Below are 10,392 nucleotides of genomic sequence, written 5' to 3' on the forward strand. Positions count from 1 at the left end.
TGATGGCAGTTCCAAGGCATGAGTCTGAGCGATGTGTGCAGAATTGATTACGGTGAGATCCTCATCCCTCAAGGGTCGTTTGTCAATGCTGCAAAACAAGCCCTCGCCCCTTTGTGCATCATTTTAAGAATCACCTGTGTTCCTCTCTGCCCTGTGACCCGTGGCACCCTATTAGCCCTGTCTGGTGGCCCAGCCTTGATCCCCTTCCTCCTGGGTGTGGTTCCCCAGGGATCCTGGGCCTTCCTTTCTTTCTGTGGCAAAGAGAAAGATTCATTCATATGTCCCAGCACTAGCAGGAAGCAGAGCCCGCCCCCCCGCACCCCAGCCTTCTTGGAGGGCTACCCCCATGGTTCTCCGAGATGGGCGATGAAGGGGAAGGGGTCTTTGCTCATTCTATGGTTCAGAAGTCACCCTCCCTCTGAGGCCTTTCTCAGCTTCTCTGGATAGAGCCCACCTCCCCTTGCTCTAGAACCCCAGTAGACTTGGCGAGGCCAAATGTGCCACTGGAAAATTACAGACCCAAGAGCGCAGAGGGATCTGGGTTTGAATTCTCACTCTACCTCTTACCCTCAGTGGGAATCGGGGATGAAGTCACCTTTCCACACCTCCGTGTCCTCAGCTGTCGGTTGTAGGCAATCCTGCCTCCTCAGAGAGTTGTTAGGGGAGCCAGAGAAGCCCAGCCCCTTGGGAGGCACTCTGAAGATGTTGGTTTTCATCCACTCGTTCTGGTCAAGGCTATTTGCTGGTGCCGCAGACTACGAGTCCCTTAAAAGCAAGCATCTGGAGCTAGTTCATCTTGGGTCTTCAGCTCTTAATACCACTGGAGCCCACAGTTAAGCACTCAACGAGTACTGGTAACAATTTTCAGCTCCTTAGCTTTCTATGATGGCTCCTATATCATTCCGAAAAATCAAAGCTTCATGTTTTACCCTCTATTCTTAAAAGCAGAGAGGAAATACGAAAACACCTGACATAAACTCCTACACTTGACTGTTGGGCGAATAAACTGAATGCTGGGCCCCTCTCACTGGGGCAGCGTCACTGGTGTAAACGCCCCCTGTGGGCACACAACACACACCAGCGGGACAGGCACATCCCTGGGAAAGCAGCTCCCACCACAAAGACCCCCAGCCTGGCTCGCCGCCGACATGCATCATAAGCAAGTCCACCCAGAACAGACAGATTATCAACATTTAGTTAGAACCTTCCAGGTCCATAGATTTTGGTTTCACATATGCAAAGAGGCACATTAAGCAGAAAGCCAGGGATGTGGCATGAGAACCTCTCTTAACACCTTGCACTTCAGTTGTCGGGGATACTAGGGGAGAGGGATTTAAATCATAATACAGTGGTGCCCCTTGTCTGCAGTTCCACTTCCCGGGGCTTCAGTTACTCATGGGCAACCAGGGTCCAGGAGCAGGTGATCCTTGTTCTGGGTTGTTGTGAGAAGGTCAGTGGTAGCCTGACGCCACGTTGAAGTGCTTACGTCATTGACAACCCTCCATATCATCACTTAGGCATTCTATTATCTCACATCAGCACGAGAAGGGGGAGTACCAGACAGTCATGTCTTGGGAGGGAGACCACATTCCCGTAATGTTTATTACGGTATATTTTTATAATTGTTCTGTTTTGTTATTGTCGTCAATCTCACTGTGCTTAATTTATAAATTAAACTCTATCATAGGTGTATACAGATAAGAGAAAATATCATATTTGTAGGGTTCCATACTATCTATGGTTTCAGGCATCCACTGGGGGTCCTGGAACGTATCCCTCACATACAAAGCCGGGGAGGGGGTTGGGCGGGGACCACCGTCATCACGATTAACGACTGGGAAAAAGTAAGCAGGTGAAAGCTAGCCCTCCCTAGCCGAGACTTCAGTTGCTGATTATGAGCCTGATTATGCAGTCCTTTCTGGAACACAAAAAGTAAAATGCTCCAGTGTCTCTGTGCCTCAATTAGATGTCTGGCCAAGCAAGAAACCCAGCAGAGAGGGGCGCCAATGTCTTTGTAACCTGCCCGCGTCATCCCCTCTCCGCCCATCACACCTCCCCCAGGGCTCAGACTTCCTGGTCTTTCTCACCAGCTGGTGTTGAAAGGCAGTTCTCAGCTAAGTAAATAATGTTGGGATGGAGCCAGGGCACTTGGAAGTGAGTTAATCCTTTCCCCATCAAAATCCCCAGCAACAATCTGGGTTTGTTTAGCCATTTGGTACTGGTATTTCAGGGCTTTTTTATAAGCACTGAGGGAATGGCTCACTTTGGCAGTTGCCAGCGTGGCCGTCACACCCGGGCACAGAGTCCTTCTTCCTCCTGAGGGACGGCTGCATCGTTCCCTTCCAGTTAGGAGATGGTCTCACCTCTGCTCAGTCTGCCTGGGCCTCAGGGGTGAGTATAGCGACATCTGTAGCAGCTGACGTGTGCCGAGCACTGGGCTAAGCCCTCGCGTTTGTTTGCTCCTTTAAACCTCACTGTGTCCCTCTGAGGTAGGTATTTTTATTACACCCATTTTACAGATGAGGGGACAGAGTCCCTGGGCAGTTAAGTAACTTGCTGTCAAGTAGCAGTTACTAGATTGGAACCCAAGAGCCTATCGTACAGACATGCCCATTTTACTCAAGCTTCCTGAAGAACACCCTCTCTCCTGAGGTCACACACGTCAGGTGTTTCCAGAGCCTTGGTGTCTGAGCAGACAGAGGCCCAGAGAGGCGACTGGGGAAGAGTAATTGGTGAGGCTTCTGTCACTCTGTGCCCTGGAGCACGGTCATCTGACCTGAGGTAACAGCGCATGACAGACCCACTACCGGCCTTTACCTCTGCCCCGGGTAGTTGCACATCTGTGCACCTGCCTGAGATAAGACACCCCACCGCACCCCCTCACCCCCGCTCAGGGCCTGCCAGGAGGGAAAGAGGGACGGAAAAGGAGGTGGTTTGCAGACCAGCGTGCAAGCTTTCTCTTCCAGTCTTGAGAGGATAGGGACGATAGGAATGGTTTCTCGTTTGGATCATGGAGCTTTGCCACATTCTTTTCCTGCTCATTCTGGAGAATGAACTCCCTGTTCATTCTCCCTGTGTTTGTTGGGGTCATTTGTCATGTTTGCTCATGTTTGTTGTCGTTGCTGATCGTAAGATCATGAGCCCCTTAAGGAGGCATCTTTTACATCCCTGGGGCCCAGTTTTGAACTTGGCACATGGCAATGCCCCAGAATTGTCCATTGGCCAGGTGATTGGATTCGTGGGAGGTCTCAGATTGGAGCGGCAGAATGGGAGAGGGGAGAGTGGGAGCTACTGGCAAGCATTTTGTAGAGACACGTTCTCTCCTAGAATCCCGGCCCTAAGCCATCCTCCCCAGAGCTCTGCGTGATGAACAAATTGAAAAGTCAGGCGGAGTTGGAATCTCTTTACTCCCTCTCTTTCGCCCCCACCCCTTTTCTTGCCCACAGCTTCACTCCCACATCAATGTCACACCATTCCTCCCATCCAGCTTTGGCCTCAGGGTGCTGACCCTACCCTAGAAGCCTGCATTGGCCAATGTCATGTACAGTCATTTATCTCAGCTCTTCCCAGTTGTCCGTTTTCGTGTTTTGAGGGTTTGACATTATTTGCCAACAGCTAGGAATAAAGTCTCTGCAGTGAGCTTCCTAATGATCAGCATATGGTAGCCAGTGACAGAAACTCAGCTCAAACCGCGTTGACTCAAAAATGAGGCAGGGGTGGGCCAGGTGCCGAAAAGTTTAGACACCACTCAACCACTCAGTTGGTTGAGAGTCCAACTCTTGGTTTCATCTTGGGACATGATGTCAGGGTCATGAAATCGAGCCCTGCGTCAGGCTCCACACTCAGCTGGACTCTGCTTGAGGATTCTCTGTCTCTCTCTAGAATAGGTAACTAAATCTTTAAAAAAAAAAAAAAGAAGAAGAAGAAGAAGAAGAAGAAAAAAAGATCCCCCCAAAGCAAACACGAGTGCATGCACTCTGGAGAGAGGGTTCTGTGAGAAAGGCATGCAGGGAGGACAAAATCAGAAGTCTGTTCCAATAATGCAGACGCCTAAGCTTCTGTCTCCAATAGTTGTTCTACCGGATTTCATAGTGGCCAACCAAAGAGAAGCCAGAGACTTCTGTTGGAAGGGGCTGGGGGGTCACTGTGTGCTTAGGGGGGCACTCAGAGAGGGGCTGAAAACGTGAATCTTCCCTTCTGAGGGGCACAGCTGTGATGTCTCTGCTATTCCCAGTGACACACGGCTGGAATGACAGGCTCCACGGAGAGAAAAGGCTTGATGTGGGGCACTGGGCACCAGTTCCAAGGCCCAGCTCCAGCCTGGCCGCAGTGTTTCAGCAAGACCCAGCTCCCCTCTGGAGTATTTATTAGGCTTTTTCAAAGGCCACTAGGACTTTGGAAATCCTCTCCAGTACCTTTATATGGAGCCAAAATCACTCACTCACAGAGCCTTGCTCCGGACGGGTCGTCTGTGGGGCTTGGGCGCTGCCCCCCAGGCCAGAGCTCATGCCGGGCTGGTTTATCTGGCCTGGAGATGCCCCCGCTGAGAAAGCAGAGGCCTGGCAAGCCCAACAGGGCCAGTATGGAACCTGTGCCCGACCCTGAACCCACCCGAGCCCCACACAGCAGTCAGAGGCGCGCACCGTGGTTCACCCTGCCCACACGCGAGGGGCTCGCAGAAGTGAAGGGCCACACCTCTGGTAGGTGAGGAGGCAGCCCCGGGCTTCCTGCTCACTTTCTTCTTGCTGCACTTCCGCTGCCCATGGCAGTCACACTGTTCTCTGAATTCACTCATTCGGTTCATCTGCAAAGCCCGCAGGGCCCCGCCTGCCCTCCGAATCCAGCTTGGTCTCGAGGTTGGACCTCATGCTGGCGTTAGGCTGTGACTCGCCAGCAGCAGAGGAAGGTGGGGCAGGGTCCCAGGGTCCACGGGTGAGTCTCTGTTGCCACACTTACCGCTCTTCTCTCTAGTTCTCAGCACGTGCGTACACACACTCACACACACATGCATGTGAACTCACATGTACATTCGCACTTACACTTGTGCACATGCACACCCACCCACACACACATACATGCTTGCAAAGTGCACACCCGCAAACGTGTACACATACACGTACATGCATGTACACACTCACACATGCATACAAAGCACACACTCGTGTGTTTGCATATATACTCTCATAGCACACACATTTGCATTCATGTGTATACACATGCATGTGCACATGCACTTGCACACAAACCTGTACACACTCCTATGTGTGCATATTCACATACACATTCACATGTGCCTACGCATAACATACATTCACATGAGCATGCACACATGTGCCATTTCTTTGTCCTACTGGAAGACACCAGAGTCATCCAGGTCCACTTGGCCCCAGTGTCCAATCATGTCCCATCAGCGTCCCCCCTCTATAACAATGTCCAGTGGTACAATGATGCTCCGAACCTTTGCCTCTTTAGAGTGAGAAAAGGGTATAGAGAGAACTTGCACAACTTGGGGACACCATCTGTCCTCCGTCACACGGCCCGGTGTAGGATCTCAGGTTCCATTCTGCAGTACTCCCCTCCTCTGTCCCACACTGTGGGACATGCATAAGAACCTACATTCACCGTGTGTGATCCTCATAGATCTCTGGTCACAAGGCAGCCGTGGCATCCCCTGAGTTCAACAGAAGGTCGGCGGAAGTGGAAAGCAAGCTGGCCTTGCTTCCTGCCCAGAGCCAGAGGCTCCCCAGCTCTGGTGGTGCCTGAAATCTCAGAGGGAACCTTCAAATCACCCAGGCCATTCCCACCCAGAGACTCACACTCACCTGACCTGCAGGTGATCCAAAAGACCAACTGGGCTGACAGCCACTGCCTCTGGTGCTGCCGACTGGCCCATCAAGGTAAGAGCCCCAGCCAAGGTGGACTGGGTGTTCCCCATCTGTCACTGCATCCCTTCCCTCCCTTGTGGTCAGCCCTCTCTCGACAGCCCCTGGACCTTCCCACATCCCAGGCAGGGCTCACAGCTGGAAAGGAGGACAACCATGAATGTGGCCCCTCCGGGACCAAATAACAGCCTGTGTGTGGGAGAGCAGAGGAAGGATGAGGGACTGCCTGGAAGACTTGTCGCCTGGCCAGAGGGGGCGACACTGAGGGGTCCTGGAGGAACAAGCTTGGAGGGCGTAGTGCTGCAGGGCTGGTAGGCAGGATGCTCAGAACCTAGAGCCCCCCAGGAAGTATGCAGTGAGGACACTTCTGCCGGGCAGCATGCTAACCCTCAGGGTCAAGTTGAGGTATCTAGGAGACTATAACATTAGTCCTGGCCAGAAATGGTGAAACTCTGGGCTGAGGGAGGCTGTCACTTCCTCAAGTAGCAATGCCTGGGTTCAGTGAGAGAGCCACAGACAGGACAGTTGGGCTTCGCACCAACTGTGCTCCCTTGGGACACAGTCCCTTGTTCTGCCCAACAGAACCGACTACGAGGGGAAAGGGCTCTCTCTGTGCACTGCCCCATATGGTAGCCATTGGCCACATGTGGCTCTTGGGCCCTTGAGAGGATGTGAATGTGACCAAGGAACTGAATCTTTTATTTCATTTAATTTGTAATAATTGAAATAGCCACAGTTGACTTGTGGCTGCCATATTAGATTGGCCAGCACAGGTTGGAGGGGTTGAAGGTGAATTGGGTAGGGCTGGGTGACAGACTGGACTGGGAGAGCTGAATGGATGGATCCCATTAACAAAGCTAAGCTGTCCTGAGGCTGAGGCGGCTGAAAGGTTGAGGTTGAGGGAGCGTGACTGTGGGCCATCCATGTGGCAAGGCCATCCCTTTCCCTGGCTTTCTCTTTCCTCCCCCAACCTCCACCTCAATCAATGCCTTCTTGGAGGAATTCAGAAAGTATGGTAGATGTTCAGAGTAAGGATGACCCTTCTCTTTGGCTTGGCAGAGTCCCGAGACCTTCCTAGTGTGAGCCCACACAGCTGTCTTCTCCCCGTCTCCTGTTCGTCTCTGGTCCTGGGAAGCCAAACTGGGCAGCAGCGGTTTAAGTCAGCACCATCAAATATGTGCTCAGCTAAAAATGTAAAATGCTCCAAGGATGCAGCTTAAGAAATCTCAGGAGGTAGGGCACTGGGGTAACCGACGTGCTGCTGATTTTACATGGCCTTCGTATTTCCTTTCGTATTCCATTGACACATGCACCGTGATAACCCCTGTGTGATTTTTTTTTTGTTTTTTTTTAAAGATTATTTTATTAATTAGAGAGAGAGAGCACATGCAAGGGGCAGGGGCAGATGGAGAGGGAGAAGCAGACTCCCTACTGAGCAGGGAACCCGATATGAGGCTTGATCCCAAGACCCTGAGATCATGACTTGAGTTGAAGGCAGCCGCTTAACCGACTGAGCCACCCTGGTGCCCAACCCCTCCGTTATATATGCTCCAGACCCAGGACTCTTCCTGCAAATCCTGCCCTTCTTCAGGGCAGGGACAAAGGGAAGAGCTTAGGAAGAGAAAGAGCTGGAATAAGCCACATCATCCTTGAAACTCACCACAAAGAAGCCAGGTCTCTCCCACTGATTGAAGAGGATGGAAGCTGGCTCTGTCCTTTCCAGTTAACGGGTAGGATGTGGTTCGGTGCCCGAAGTCCCGCACAAGCTACTCCCCACCCTACTTCTTCCATTTTCCTCCCCTCTGATCCTCATTCTCCCTTATCATGTCACCGTCCCCATCTTCCTTCCTCTGTCTTCTTTAGAGAATGTGAGACGACACAGGCGGTGGTGGGCCCTCCCACGTGTGCCATGACTGCAAGCCTGTTTAGTCCCAATCCTTGGACTAGATTCTTTCTAGATCACTCCCCACTGCCATCCGACCCCACTGCCGGGGCCGTTGCCCCTTTACCAGCCCCAGTGCTGGCCGCTAGCTGTTGAAATGTGTTTTACGGGCAAATTTTCCTAAGAATTCTAGAAAAACAGAGAACTACTAGTCCCCAGAGAAACTAGAAATTTTCTTCAGCTCTTCAAGAGAAAAATTTCACTGCCATAGGCAAATCGTTTATGGGTTAATCATTTTTCACCCCGTGCTAGAATGTAAGGTTTTTGTTCTGCTTCACCACTATGTTCCTGGGGCTCAGAAACTGCCCAGCATAAAACAGAACTCAATACATAGCTCCTGAGGAATGAATGGGTCAAGCTCGTCAGCCTCACGCGTTTGAATCAATGTTGCGTATTTGAGATGTGGTTCTCCTTACAAAATGCTGCAGTGGAATCCTACTTCCGAACTTGCATAAACCTGAGAGAATTAAAGGGAAGTTGTCCCCTTCATCTCCTATAACAATCCACCATTGGTGTTGCTGTCCCCTTCTCCTGGGCGGGAGCAGATAAAATGGACGTGGCAGAAAAGGATGTGTGTCTGTAGAACATCGGCGGAACTTCCAGCAGGAGTTAATAAGCCACATTAACAAACTTCGTTCTGGGACTTTTGCTTTAAAGCTTCATTAAGCTTTCAGTACAGAAGACCCCGAACAGGAGGCAAGTACTCAAACGGGGGATTCCTTTTGAAACTGACCGGGAGCTGGTAAATGAGAAGCACAGCTCTAGCCGGTGTTCAAGGGACAGTCTCTCTCTATTGGCTTTGAATGTTTCTGCTCTCGTCTCTTGGAGTCTGTTCCTAAAAAATAGCCCAAAACATATTAACGGAGGCAAGTCTCTGAATAAAAAGGTCACTCCAAATTGCATTTAATTCAGTGCAGTCACTTTCTAGGCTGGAGACTGAGGGCATACCCAGAGAGGAGGCAATGGGAAAAGTGAACTAACCTGGCAGGAACAACCCATTACTAACCCCAGCTCGTTTCAGTAAAAACAGGCATGAGAGCGATGGCAAGTTTTAAAACTGAATTCTCTCAACATGACTCAGGGGTCGTCTTTCTCATGCCAATTTTCAATTTGTTTTTATAGACGGATGAATGGGGGCTCACAACACGATTCTCAGGATGAAATGTAGAATGCGCACGTCTGCCCTATCATCTGAGCCCAAACTTGAAAGGGGCTCTTCACCAAAACCTAGACAAATATTTGAATGCCTCTCTTGGAAAGGGAGATGATGTCCAAGTGGTCTCTTTTATAATGCATTTGTGCACGGACGGGGTTGGGGGGGGAAGCGGGATTTAAAAATAAAACCGGCTACGTCAGCGGCTTGGATTATAAAAGCATAGGTTTCTCTTTCAGGACTCTCTGAAGTTGGAAAGTATGAATTACATACGCTCATTAAAACTTTTATGTTAAATTCAAAGGGTAAAATTAGAAGCCATGTTAATGATCCAACCATGCGACAACTGGCCAGCAGATGTTGGAGCCTTCTGGTTAAGAGATGACATGGTTCGAGCTGACAATTTACTGTATGTGTCCCTGGCACAGAGGAGGGGTAACAAACATATTGTCCGACGCAGGAAATATGCAGCCCCGGAAAAAGGGAACGTGCAAATCTGACGGCCTGTGACACTTTGAGAGCTGCACATTTTTCCACCAAACTGTGATTTCAGAGAGGTGGGTTTTTTTTTTTCCCTCCTTTTTATCTTTCAGAACGAAGAGTTAATCTTGTCCAAGTTCAGAGCCAGAAATCTGTCATATTAAATCCCAGCAAAGACCGACATTCTTTCCAACTTCTTTACTCCCAGTGTCTCTGAGTTTTCCACTGATCCTCAAGCGAGCTAGCTGTCACGCGAAATGGAGCCATTCCTCCCCGCTCTGGGGGTTTCAGGGATTCCGAGCTGGGGACAGGTCTCTTGGTGTGGTTGGCGGCCTCCCTTCGGTGGTGAAAGCTGCATGGAGACCTCAAGGATAGGAGATCTGAAAGGCTGGGAGGGACTTGGGGGTTGTCCTGGTTTATGCAGAACAGGTAGGGCACAGTTTCGGTTCCCTGCAAAAGCGTGAGCCCACAGGTGGAAAATCTCCCAGGCTTCAGGAATCACACTAGATTCCTACCTCCTCAAAGCGGCAAACCATCCTGGAGAAGGAAAGCGACAAGGGAGCTGTGAAGGAGGCCGTGTTCCCCCCGTGGGAGAGAAGATGCAACCGTTAGGGGACGGGTGTAGGGAAACCAGGTGAATTCCGCCCTTTCCCTCGTGTCCTCTATGATGGGCAGAAGGAGGAAAATGTAGGAGATGATTCTTTATGGTCTGATCTTCCAGGCTCCTTTCTCTTTTCAAAAGGGCTTGTAGAAATGTCATTCTGTCTCTCGGGGCTCAGGAGGGCTCCACTGTTTTTCTGGTTTTCGGGGTATGCCCTGGGGGTAACCCAGGGTGAGTGGAGAGCGGAGGCCACTCTGAAACATCCTGGAGCAGACACAGCTGCCTTACCTCAAAGGAAACTGGTTGATCCCAAGAAACCAACCGGGAGGCAAAA

General features: G+C 50.8%; 1 long non-coding RNA gene across 1 annotated transcript; it reads left to right on the top strand.

The window, feature by feature from the left end:
- The first annotated feature begins 2,267 nt into the window (after nucleotides 1-2,267).
- Nucleotides 2,268-9,640, top strand: LOC309869509. Its single transcript, XR_014314218.1, has 2 exons — nucleotides 2,268-2,391; nucleotides 9,282-9,640. It is a non-coding gene; the product is annotated as an uncharacterized lncRNA (long non-coding RNA).
- The last annotated feature ends 752 nt before the right edge of the window (nucleotides 9,641-10,392 follow it).

Source organism: Mustela nivalis, assembly GCF_964662115.1.
Source record: "Mustela nivalis genome assembly, chromosome: 7".
In the NCBI taxonomy this organism is placed as follows: domain Eukaryota; kingdom Metazoa; phylum Chordata; class Mammalia; order Carnivora; family Mustelidae; genus Mustela; species Mustela nivalis.